This window comes from Neophocaena asiaeorientalis, unplaced genomic scaffold, assembly GCF_003031525.2.
Source record: "Neophocaena asiaeorientalis asiaeorientalis breed wild unplaced genomic scaffold, Neophocaena_asiaeorientalis_V1.1 scaffold256, whole genome shotgun sequence".
NCBI classification, from domain to species: Eukaryota; Metazoa; Chordata; class Mammalia; order Artiodactyla; family Phocoenidae; genus Neophocaena; species Neophocaena asiaeorientalis.
The window spans coordinates 3,267,949-3,281,249 of record NW_020185324.1 but is presented as its reverse complement, the minus strand read 5'-3'; positions in this window follow the sequence as shown (position 1 = coordinate 3,281,249).

Genomic DNA, 13,301 nt, shown 5'->3' with positions numbered 1-13,301 from the left:
TCCATTAGAATCTTTATTTTCTTAATCACCAGAATATCTCTGGAAGGAAATGGTGCTGGCCATTTCAATCATGCTATAAATACTTGTCCTGTATCTAGACATGACACTGTACTTCTTAGGTTTACAATCACAGCAGCAAGCCCTGTGCCTTATTGTGTGCTTACCAGGATTTTTGGTGGGCTCTTCGTGTTTCTCTCCCCAAATACTCCCTTGTTAATTAAAAAAAAAATAAAACCAAAAAAACTTCTTGTGGGTATAGTGGGAGTCTTTGATTGATTGAATTGGATTGAAAAAGAGACTGTGATCGTTTGTGGCATTTATTTATACAGTTGACCCTTGAACAATTCAGGGGTTAGGGGTGCCAACCCCCCAACCCCATGCAGTCAAAAATCTGTATATGACTTTTTTTTTTTTTCGGTACGCGGGCCACTCACTGCTGTGACCTCTCCCGTTGCGGAGCACAGGCTCCGGACGCACAGGCTCAGCGGCCGTGGCTCACGGGCCTAACTGCTCCGCGGCATGTGGGATCTTCCCAGACCGGGGCACGAACCCGTGTCCCCTGCATCGGCAGGCGGACTCTCAACCACTGCGCCACCAGAGAAGCCCTGCATATAACTTTTGATTCCCCCCAAACTTAGCTACAAATAGTCTACTGTTGACCAGAAGCCTTACTGATAACATAAATAGCCGATTAACACATATTTTGTATATGTATTATATACTGCATTCTCACAATAAAGTAAACTAGGAAAAAGAGAATGTTAAGAAAATCACAAGGGAAAATACATTTACAACACTGTACTGTTTTTATCCATACTGTAAGTTTACTTTGTTTACAAGATGCCTTGTCTGTTAATACCTGTATCAGTACCGTCTTATATGATATAAAACAGTGTAGATGTTATACTAACACTAGCATCAAAAGTAAAAAGATAATGTACAAAGAAATTCATATTTATGATGATATACTGACATATGGTATAATGATTCGTGCGTTGCTAACAAAGAAGCAGCAATACGATTGCCCTGTGGTAGCCTAGTGTCATCAATACGATTGCTTCACAGTAGCCTAACCTGTACACTAATGAATGAATCGTTATAAAATTTTTATGGCATACAGTATTGCAGTGATGTTCATATTGGATATTGTGTTGGAAACATTGTTACACTTCAAAACCCACCTACCTGTGATGATAGGCTGATATACAGTTTCTCCAATTACCAGAGAGAGGCATGTTGTATGGTAATGTAATTGTTTGAAAGCAAAGTTATAAAACAGTAAGGAAACTAATATGTGATTAATTTTACATGCAGTATCACTTACCTTTGTGCCTGTGTAAGGATAGACTAGTATCTACATATATTTTATGCATTCATGACATAGCTTTTTCTTAATTTTTTTGGTATATCTAGGCCATGTAGTTCGCGTGCATGTTTTTTAAATTGTCACAGATCTCCAAAAACTTTTCCAATGTATTTATTGGAAAAGCTCCATATGTAAGTGGACTCGTGCAGTTCATAGACATGTGTTCAAGGGTCATGTGTAGATGGACTGCCGAATTCATCTTCTCAGCTTTTCCTACTGTACACATTACTCTTGCTGAGAAATTTCCAGTGTCTTTCCTTCGAAAGGCTAACCCCCTTATTATGGACACTTGGAGCCTCCTGCCCCGACCTGTCTCTGTGAGTGCATCACCCTCTCTTCCCACCCAGAACCCCCTGCTATGGTCACGTGTTTTCTCGTGGCTTATTTTGGCCTTTGGTTGCTAGTGTCATGTGAGATGGGGTCTATGAAATTTTGGCCATTATATACATGTCATATTCAATAAGGTTGGGGATCACAAAACATTGCTCTTTGTTTGCTGTGTAACTTTGCCCTCCTTTTGTTATTTTTAACCTTTTAAGGCTGTCCAATCCCTTCAACTGTGTTGACCTCCCTGTAATGTTTGGGACCACAGCCATGGTGCCCACGCTGGGAGGCTTCAGCACATACACACATGAGGAATGTCTGTCCCCAGCCTGTACTGACTTACCTTCTGTAACCTACTGAAATTCCTACTGGAATCAGAACTGAGACCCCAAATGCTTGAAGCCTTCATAAAGTTCTGTCCTTTGGAGCATGTAACGTGGACCTCTCATAGATGTGACACTTTGTACCGGAATCCTTGTGTAACTTGGCAGCTTAAGTTGGGGACTGGACACAAGAAACATTTACCTTGTGCTAAAGTTGCTTTGTGGAGAGAAGTTAACAGTGGGGTTCCACTGTGTGTAATTTGAACCACCGAATGTGATCTGTGGTACTTGTTCATTGATAGAGATTATGCAGAACAAGTGCCATCGTTAAGGGATGAACTCTGATGGGTGGGCACTAGGGGTGCACATCTGTCCCATGCATACAGCCTGGAGGTGCTCCCGTTGCTTGTAGCAAGTACTGGTTTCCAGATCCCAGAAGCCCACAGCCCTTCTCACTCACAGAGCTGCATTCTGCTCACAGATCTAGGTTAGTTCTGAGAGGCAAGTGGGAGGGCTGTTCCATCAGCTCCTGGAGTGCTCTCCCGGAGTTCAGGGGCACCCACTGAAGGGAAATGGTGAGGTGCCCGTGCTCGGTAAGGGAAAGGAAGAATAACTTCTGTCCAAGCGGTATGGAGTTTCAGAGCAGAAAGCGGCCTTAGCTCTCCTGCTGTGATGAGGAACACACACGAAAAAGAGGCATCCTTGAAACTTCTTGCTCTTTCCCAGGCTCCGCCGACCTTCGAGTTCAGCAACGCAGGGGATAATACGCAGTGGTGTTTGATAATTCCAATTTGGGCATTTTCCATTAATAGCAGCTGAGTAAGTAACAGGTGGGAGTTTGTGTGTGTGTGTGTGTTAAAAGAATTTCTGGCTCCTGTTGGTGACCCAGTACTGTCCAAATTGTAAGTCCTATCCTCTCTACTTGTCTAGCGGGGGTGACTCTGGTTACCTTGTTTACGAAACAGTGAATACATTTTACAGCATGTTGCAGAAGGGGCTTGTTTGACTCTGGGATGGCTTTGCAACATTTTCCATTTTCATCACTTTGATGTGATATGACCTGTGCTGACATTTGGATTCAAAAACTGGGGTTGGAGTCTAGACTCTGCTGCTCATGAGCTCTGTGTCTTTGAGTAAGCTCCTGAACTCCTCCTGGGCCTCACTTTCTTCAACTGGGGAAAGGAGATAGTTCCTGCCCTACTTATCTCCTACAGCATTTCATCTGGCTCCAAAGAGAGAAAGTGCATATGAAGGGGTAGGTAGGGGTACGTAAATTTGCATAAGGACTTTGATAACCTTCCTGGGAAGGAAGAGACCAAAATCTCAACCCTCTTTCCTAGTAATTTCAGGCTATAGAAACCTTCAGGGTGGGCTGAGTGATCTAGTACCATAGGAGTATAAAAAGGCCTCTGTAAAAGCACTCAGGGTGGAAACATGTGTTGGATGTGAGCAGAGATGCTGGATGTTGCCTTGTTCCCAAAAGCAAAGGGTTTGGCCTTGAGCAAATGTCTTGGGTGGGTGAATCTAAAGAGATGGCAGTTGGGAGCCCAAGTCACGTTTGGCATGTGACACCCACAGCTGAGATAACTCTGAGTAGGGAACCCTCCTCCTTTCTAATTGAAGATCCATGTTGCCTAGACAGGATTTGGCACTCTGTTTGGTGGGGGAGTAGAGTGGTTCCCAATGCTCTCAGTTTACCCCTTTAATAAGGAATATCTTAAAATGCTCCTTTCCTATCTTGAAATGAAAGTTATAGATAATAGCACATATACACCCATATGATCTACAAAAAATAACCTAATGTCCTAAGTATAATATAAAGAAAAAATGAATGGAAACCAATTTGTAATAAAGCAATATGGCCCAACTATACCAGAAGACACAATACAAAGTCAGATATTACACGTGTAGAATCTCTGTGAGCACAATGGCCACATAGGCCAACTGATACAGGTATAGTGGGTTGAAGACTGTCATATTACAAGCAGCTTAGCTGTTAGTGATACAGTCTTCTGAAATGGTGAGCCACAACTGGTGACGTTCCAAACAAATAACCCAATAATTTTCCCTTTACTGAACGTGGTAGCTGCATTCCTGGAAATTTCAGTGTATGTTAAAACCTTGCCACGATCTTTTGTGCTTATATGTAAAACAGAATCAGGATCTAGGCTCAGATAATTATAAACAGGGGATAAAACTTTAATGCTTGGTAGAGTATTTTTGGATGGTTGAGTCATGTAGGTCATTGTTCTTGATGAGTAAGATGTACCACCTGCTTTGCAGGATGTCTAGAATCCCTGGCTCTGCCCACTAAAAGCCAGTAACACACCTTCAGTCACTGTGACAACCAAAATGTGCCCTTCTAATTTTAAAACACCCTCTGTAGGTCATGCCATTCTCATTGAGAAGCACAAGGGTAGAGGTCCAGCTCACCTCCATTGCTCTGGAGACAGTTGGAAGTGACCAGGCCTTCTAGTGAAGGGATTAATAGCCAATGGAAGACCTTATTGAACTTCATGGGACCCCAGGTATATTAGCTTGAACTGCGATAACAAAATACACCAAACTGGGTGACCTAAACACCAGGAATTTATTTCTCAAAGTTCTGGAAGCTGGGAAGGCTAAGATCAAGTGTCAGCTGATTTAGTTCCTCTTTTCCTGGCTTATAGGTGTTGCCTTCTCTCTGTGTCCTCACGTAGCAGAGAGAGAGCTCTGGTCTGTCTTCCTCTTCTTATAAGGACACAAATGCCATAATGGAGGCCCCACCCTCATGACCTCATCTAAACCTGATTATCTCCCAAAGACCTTACCTCCAGGGCTTCAGTGTATGAAGTTTGGGGTGATGAAAACAATAAGTCCATAACACCAGGTTTCTGGTCTTTGTTTTCTAAAGCACCCATCTTCTGTCAGGAGCTATTATGGTCTTCTGGGATCAAAGGAGACATCTGAGTTCTGGTTCTAGGGGCTACCTAGAACCAAGAGGGATGAAGAAACCCCTTGTTTATGAGGAAGTGCCTGGGGAGTTCTTAGATCTTTTGGGGTGGGCAGGTGCTGGAAAGGGAATGTAGACTTTCTGCTCTTCTGGACAAGTAGAGTCCCAATCAAGTCATGTTTAAGAGTGTGTACTTGGGAGTTAGACAGATCTGGGTTTGAATCCTGTTTCAGTCATCTGGTAACTGTGTGACCCTGGAAAAGGTACTCGGCAGGCTGAGCCTCAGTGTGAAAATGGGCATAGGCCTACCTGGAAGGTTGGTGGTGAGGAGTAATGAGATCTTTAGTGAAAAGCTTTGCAGGGTTTCAGGCACTTGGTTAGAACTCACTGCATTTATTTTTGTCGTTGCTTATGGTAAAACAGTCATCCTTTGAGGACTCATTTTTGTGGGGAAGAGCATTTGTCACAACTGAGGCTGCATAGAACAACGCTGTGACAAAGTACAGCTCCATTTCTGCAAAAAGTGATGGGACTTTTTCTAGAAAGTAATTTAGGGGGAAAACAAGCCAACTCTGGATCATGTTGCATGGAATGTTTTAAATATGAAAGCAGACATCTTCCCTCTGACCCTTAATACTTAAGGGAATTTCTTCTTAATACTTCATCCTCAGTCCCAAGGGACCTCTGAGCAGCCATGGCATAATGACCATCATACAATAACCTTTATACAATTGGGGGTATATGCAGTGGCTGCTTTGGAATTGCAGGTTTGCCTTGTCATGCTGACTTATCTCTAGCTAAGCAGAGTTAGAACCTATTACTATTCTGTTTGGAAAGGACCTGGAACAGAAGTTCATGGGAGTCTTCCTTATCTGTGCTATTTCCCCCCAAAGCGAATATAATGTGTGCTTCTGTTGATGCAAAACAAGCAACCAGCAGGTCCTCTCATGTGCACACATTTCCCTGGGACAAACCACAGAGAAAAACTGTTTGGATGTATTTAATGAAAACATTTTGCTAGCTCAGAACTTCTTAAAAAGATCCAGCTTTCTTATGGAAAACAGCCCAGGATTCTTAGAGAAAATATTGAAGGTTGGAGAAGTATTCTTTTCCTTTATCAGTGTTGTTTTGCCAAAGAAGATGCTGGCTGTCTTTTTCACTGAAGAGTGAAAGGAAGTTCTGATCATATGCTTCCATCAGTCCATGGACACTTTTTCAAACTTGATTTTCTTTATAACATTAAGGCAAGTGCTTTTCTTGTAACTATCTTGTTTCATAAAGACTAAGATAATTAAAACATAAGAACATAGGGGCTTCCCTGGTGGCGCAGTGGTTGAGAGTCCGCCTGCCAATGCAGGGGACGTGGGTTCGTGCCCCGGTCCGGGAGGATCCCACATGCCGCGGAGCGGCTGGGCCCGTGAGCCATGGCCGCTGAGCCTGCGCGTCCGCAGCCTGTGCTCCGCAGCGGGAGAGGCCACAACAGTGAGAGGCCCACGTACCGCAAAAAAAAAAAAAAAAAAGATAAAATGTAACGAGGACTAAGGACAATGAGAAATAAGGCAAAGTTGGGGGTAGAAAATGTGTGCTTGTGGGATGAAAATTTGGCAACCAGGGCAAAGAGGAAAATCTCATTTGGTTACATGATTTTTAAAAATAAAGTTTCTTAGAAGGAGCTCAACTGTCCCTGGCACTGAGAACAGAATTACGTTTTTCTCACAGGTACAAATAAAGAGTATATTTTGAGCTCTGAGGATCAATTTTCTCAAATGCCCCACAGTGACTGCCACTGAATTCTATAGGACTGCTTTATAGAATGTCCCTCATTGCTGGCATTTTGCCAAAGTGTGATTCTATAAAGGAAAAGAAAGCCTTCAGGCAATTCTCCATTTATACTATGTATTTTCAAATGAACTTGTGCAAAATATTGAGCAGCAAAGAGTTGGCAGTCATCTCGGATAAGTAACTGGAAGGCAGTTCTTTGTAGATGGGAAAGTGCAGAGACACAAACTTGAAACGGTTCGATAAGCTGGGGCAGAGATGACATTCCTTTATAAATGTAAAAAGGAAACGCAAAGGTGTGGGAGGCGAAGAGGAGGCCGTCTACTCCTGCATGTTGAAGGGCAGGTGCATCAGAGAAGATGTAGATAATTTGGAGGAAGGAGAAGAAAAAAGTTAACGATAATTTTATTACCTTAAGGTAACTGCTATTAGCACTTTTGTATGTTTCCTCCCCATGCCCGCCATCTACCATGGGTAATGTTAACAAAATTAGAATTTGCATATAATTTTATATCATTTTTCATTTAACTAAGCTGCATAAAATCAGTGATTGTATTTTCTATTATTGGGGCATGTAGGGTGCTGTGATATAATTCCTACCATGGTTTTAGGCCTTCGGTGAAGTGCTATACACCCACATGCTGTGAGAAAACAATGCTTTGGGAAAATTAGGAAAAGAGGCTGTTTAAATGGATCGGTGATCAGTAAAGAGACGAGAATGGTACTATTTGGCAGGTCTTCTCCTCTTTTAAAGTAGCTTTCCCAGGAGTCCCTTTTTTCACGGTCAAGAATTTTTCCTTTTTTGGGGCGAGATGGACAAAAATTTGTTACCGATTATAGAGTTAGACACTGGTGTTTACATTTAAACTAGTCCCCATATACAAAACTTCCCAATAATCTATTGCTCATTTCTTTCAATTTTGTGTTTCTCCCTCCCAGAAATAAAACATTTCTGATGCTTAAATACAAGCGCAAATGCACTGAACTCATGTCTGGAATGACCTCTAGGTTCAGATATTTCTTTGCTGACCTTGTGTAGATTTCCTTATCTCCTTACTGTATGGCTTTGAAATGTGTCACTTTTTTCTCTGCGACTTTGAATTACCTTCTGTTCCAGGAAGGGATATATAAATGCATTTTCTTAAATTGAGGTAGTTTTCTGCTAGCCAGATGCCATGGTCAGATTTTACCTTCTCCTGGGACTGAAGTGTGACTTTCCAGTGAAGAAGCTAAGCTTTTTTCTTCCTATCATATGAGGCTTGTAGAAATCAGACCCAGTGTTATGGTTGCTTTGTTCTCTGACAGCCTTAAAAAGTGGGGGGCAGGAAATCCATCAGTAGGTTGTCTCAGACAATCCCTTTTGCACTAAAAGATGATTTCTTCTGAGGAAATTTAACCAAATGTGACTTGAACCTTCTAAATTCTTCCTTTCCCAATAAATGAATTTAAGTATCTGAAAAGACGTAATAAAATTAGAACCTTTCATTTGGTTTAATTAAGCAGCTGGGATTAATGAGAGAATGTATTTTGCCTGCAGTTATGAATCCTCCTCGGTTACCAGTATTCAGTTAATGAAAGGAAACAGTCTGTACATGTTTGGGATTTTTTCTTCTCTCCAACATTGAAAATTTTATAAGCTGCTAGTTTTGGATATTTAAAGTCTTATAAGAGAAAAAACTCCAGTTTTCTTTCTTGTCGCAAGAGGGAATGGATTCTTGTGCTTCTAGCATAAGAGGTAGGCTGTCCCTAGGTGGTATGTTTACTGCTCATACTTCTGTTTCAGAAATGTAAATGTAGTCTAGGTACTCCGTCATAGAAAATGTCAATTTCCTGACAGATTGGTTCAGCATTTAACTGCAAAGTGAATCCTCTTTTCTCATGAGCTTCTATTCTAAAGCAGAGAAACTGCCTTGCTAGACTAGACAAATGACTTCGAAAACGTGTGACGATTGGTTCAGAGGGTTACTGGGTCCCTGAAATTCTGGGAACATCAATGGATTTCACCTGTAATTGTCTTCTCTCCTTTAGAGGCTCGGGTCACACCGTTCCTGGGAAGAGGACTCTGGGTCTATCTGTGGATTCTAAGAATGTTTGTCTCGATGTTCATGGCTTCTAAAACTTCTTCATTCTCCCTTTAGTTGAGATACTTGTAAGGACCTCTGTGGAGCTGGGTTTCAGTGTCAGTTGAGCCCTAGGTTCTTTAATAGCCTCACAGAGCCTTTCCACATGAATGTTTCCTCTTTTCCTCTCACTCCCATCCAGCTCCCCCGTTTCCTGTTATTTCCCCCTCCCCCTCCCCCTCCTATCCCCCAATCCTCCCTTCCTCGCTCTCATAATTTTTTTTGGTTTCTTTCTCTTTATTTCGATTCATTAGAAAAAATATTGGAAAGCGCTGAGCATAATATAGCAATTTATTTCCACCATGTAAAATTTATAATTAACATTTCAAACTCCGAATTTTTTTAATAAGATAAAACATTATAGGTAAAATTAAAGCCCTTTTTGATGCCTTGGTCCCATATTCTTCCTTGCCCTTCCTAGAGATAACCCTTATCAAGTATGTATCCCATTAGGCCAAAGATTCATCTGATGGCCCTTCTTTGTCTGGACAGTCATGTCAACTGGAGCTTCACAGAAGGCTGTCCTCTTGCTTTGTGGGTCATTAGTTTATTACGTGTAGTGAGGGCTGTGGGTATCCCAGAAGCAAATTTAATAAACATCCACTTTTAAACAAGCAGATTGGGGCTTCCCTGGTGACGCAGTGGTTGAGAGTCCGCCTGCCGATGCAGGGGACGCGGATTCGTGCCCCGGTCCGGGAAGATCCCACATGCCGCGGAGCGGCTGGGTCCGTGAGCCATGGCCGCTGGGCCTGCGCGTCCGGAGCCTGTGCTCCGCAACGGGAGAGACCACAACAGTGAGAGGCCTGCGTACTGCAAAACAAACAAACAAACAAAAAAACAAGCAGATCGAGTGGCCCCTGGGGTAAATTCATGGAAGAATCAAGTCCAGGAGACTTGAGCAGATGCAGCAGGTGCTTTGAAGCCACAGGAGATGTTCTTGTTGGAGTTCCATCTCCCTAGTCTCCCATCTGTCTGAGCAGGCGGATCCTTAGCGACTGTCTCTGATTTTCCTTTTCTTCCCAGGAAACCTGACTTGGGTCTTCATCACTCCTGACCTTATTCTTCATTGTTCTCTTGGCTTCTGATGGGTTCTAATGTCCACATTTCTAACCCTGGCCTCGTGGCCATTTCCTGATTCCCTGGTCATGTGATGGTTTGGCTTTGATATTCTTAAATATATCCCCAAGCTCTGCTTTATTTAGTTGAAGGAACTCAACGATGGGCTCCAATATAGTCTCCTCACGCTAACCCACCAGAGCATGCTAGGAGATAGGTAGTTGCTGGTAATCCACCTGGCTAAGACTGGACTTTATCCCCAGATCTGCACACCTTTCTTCCATTACTGCCAACTCTCAAGTCCTTGGGGAAAATGGGGACCCAGGAAGCAAGGCACCCCAACCTAGCAGTGTCAGGGAGCCTCAAGTCTAACCTGTCAACACTGACTCTAACGGGCAGCCTTCAGCCTACCGAGACCGATCTTAGAGGGAGTGAGCTGATGCTGCAACTGGCCAGAGTTTCAAAGTTCTCTTCTGGGTCTCCTCTTGGTGATGAGTCTAGGATCTGAAGCTTCTGCTTTCCGGGGCTCCAGGAATTGCTGACGGTCATGTGGAGACAGACTGACAACACTGGGCTGGTGCTGCGTGGATGGTGGGTGCTTTCTCGCTCACTCCGCCACCTTCATGATATGTGTACTGGTCACTTCACAGGATTTTTGATGAGCTTGTTGTGCATCTCTAATCCTTCCTCTTCCTCCAGCTTCTTTCCGTTAATTTTTCCCTTCTCTTTTTGCCTTGACGTATGGGTCTGCTTGGCCTGCTCTCTCCTGCTGTATCCCGTTAACTTGTCCTCTCGGCTGGTGAATTGTAGTAGCACATAACTGGAGAAATGGAAAATATTGATCAGCCTTGTATAAAGCATGCCAAAATGTTCATCATCCTTTCTCGCTTTCATCAGATACCAGGGAAATAATATGGTGTGTAATGGACTCCAACAGGCATCTGCGATTCAGGTGTCATGCTGTAGATTGTATTTACTGTGGGGAAATTAGTTTTATTTGGAGTCTATAAAAAGATAATAGTACTAAAGAACAACCCTCTTTTACATATACTAGTTTTAGTGTTCTTTGGTCTTACAACCCCCTAGTGATTAAACTTGCGGTTCATGAGGAAGAGTAATCGATCAACTTTTTCTCTGTGCTTTTGCACCATCTCTATTTAAGGTGGAGTTACAGTGTTGGAGGACCCTCTTAACTGCCTCCTTTTCATGCTTTTTAAGAAAAACAAAGCAAATAAAAAAAAACATCAAACAACACAAAACGAAACTTTCCGTATCCTCCTAGAGATTAGAATATGCTCAAGGTTCAAATTACCAGCCAGACGTCTCAGTGAGTTCCTCTTCCTGGTAGCAGCAAGAATATTGGGTCCAAAAACACTTGGGCATCTGGCTGTCTGGATCCTGATGCTAGTTCCAGCATTTACCAGTTGGGAGGACCAGAGAGAAATCATCTAACCCCTTTGAACCTCAGTTTTCTTATGTGTAACATAGGAGTTGATGAAACAAGCCTATCTTAGGATGTTGTAATAAGCCGAAGTGGGTGAAAGGCGCTTAGCAAAGAGGTTGGCATACAGTCAGCGCTCAGGTATGGCTGACTCACCTCTGCTCCCTCTCCTCTCCCCTCGTCCCCCTCCTATAGTGAGTGCTTCAGATCAAGGCTCCGTCATGGGGTTTCCTGGGGTTGATATTGGACCCACGCATTCTTGCTATGTCACCTGGGATAAAACCTTCCCCTTTTCTGAGGTTGTTTCTGTATCTGAGAATCGATAATGGCGGAGATGATGAGGGTGACGTACTCGAGTTCACGTTGTAATGCAGTGCCTGAAGCATAGTAAATGTTCACCAGTTGTTATTATAACATGATTATTAATATTCTTTCAAGGATGGCAGTCTTAGATCCCTGCTGAAGTTCTGGGGTGCTGGTGGAGTTGAGATGGGGATGGGGTAAAATATGTATGAAGTTTAGAAGAATAATCAGTGACTTTTCAGAGAAGACGTGCTGTCTTGATCTGTTCATTTAAATTTAAGTGAGTCTCAAGTGATCCCTAAGGTCCTTTTAGTTGTATTACAGTCTGCGTCCTCATTACCCTCAATCCCTAGAAGATGACAGAGAAATGGAGCTGCCTTAGATCCCTTCACCGAAGCTGCTGTTGAGGGCTTGGGAGGAGGGGAGCTGCCAGTCCTGCCGGGCAGCAACCGGAGTTTTTCCTGGATTTCTGTACGTCCCTTCTCCTCTCTGTCTAAAATGTAAATAGACGCAATGAGTGTCACCACTTGGGATGTTGTCAGCCAGCCCTGCCTTTGCCGTTTTCGAGTTAGTGGGAATTAACTGACAATTGTGTGAAAACAAAGACAGGACCTGGGTGGGCCCTGGGGAGCCGCTCAGCATCTAGTGTTGAGCTGGTGGAAAGTACCCACATCAAACTGCCCGTTTTATAGGTTTTCCTGAGCTCATTTACACTCATCTCCTTTGCTGGGCCTCCCTAGGTTGCAGTCTACAGCCCATTGTCTTTGCCTTTAGCAAATGGAGACTCTCTAACCACACCCGCTCTTAGTTCGGCTTCTTCCATGCAGTATTGGCTGAGCCTAGTCCAAATAAACTATTCCTCTGTGTGTCCAGAGGTAACCTACGTGTTCTTCCCCTCTAGCGAATTCGAGGCTTGTGACCTGAACAGTAGCTCACGTCTGACTCGCCCAAACCATTGAGAAAGAACCCTTTTCCTTACCCGTGACGGCTAAGCAAATAGCCCGTGGTTCTCACCCATAGTGCTAACAGCATGGCCGGGTTCTCTTTCTCCCTTCTCAGCCAGTGTGGCAACAGTCATCCTTCTCTGTAACATAGTGACTCAGACTGGACTCTTGTCCATACCCAACAGAGCTTGTGCACATTTTCTGAAGTGGTTTAAATTAGGGGCTTGTGCAAGTCATTACCCCAAGTCATCAAAGCAGCAATTAACTCAATAGCCATGACATTAAGCTAGCTGTTTTTTTCTGGGGAATGTGAAATTGGAAACCAAAGCTGCAGTGTGCTTGGCTCAGCTGTGAGTTTCCACGAAGCAAAACTAAATATTGCAATTGTAAATATTGTAAATATTTGAGTTCAGAGGGACAGTAGACTACCTCTCTTTTTCGGGGAAAGGATCATGGGGACAAAATGAGAAGTACGGAATAAGGAGAGAAAAAGATGAAGTGTCCAGTTCTGGAGGAACACCTTTATAAATGAATACCCACAGCTTTTCTGTGTTGTTTACTGTATCATGCATTATCTGGTATATTTAACATATTCAAAAACAGTTCTGGTTAAACTTCTCCTAGGGGAATAGTATCTTTGGCAACAATGCTATAGAAAATTTGGGCTAATTTCATTATACATAATGACTGTATATAGTTATATTCCTTTAAAA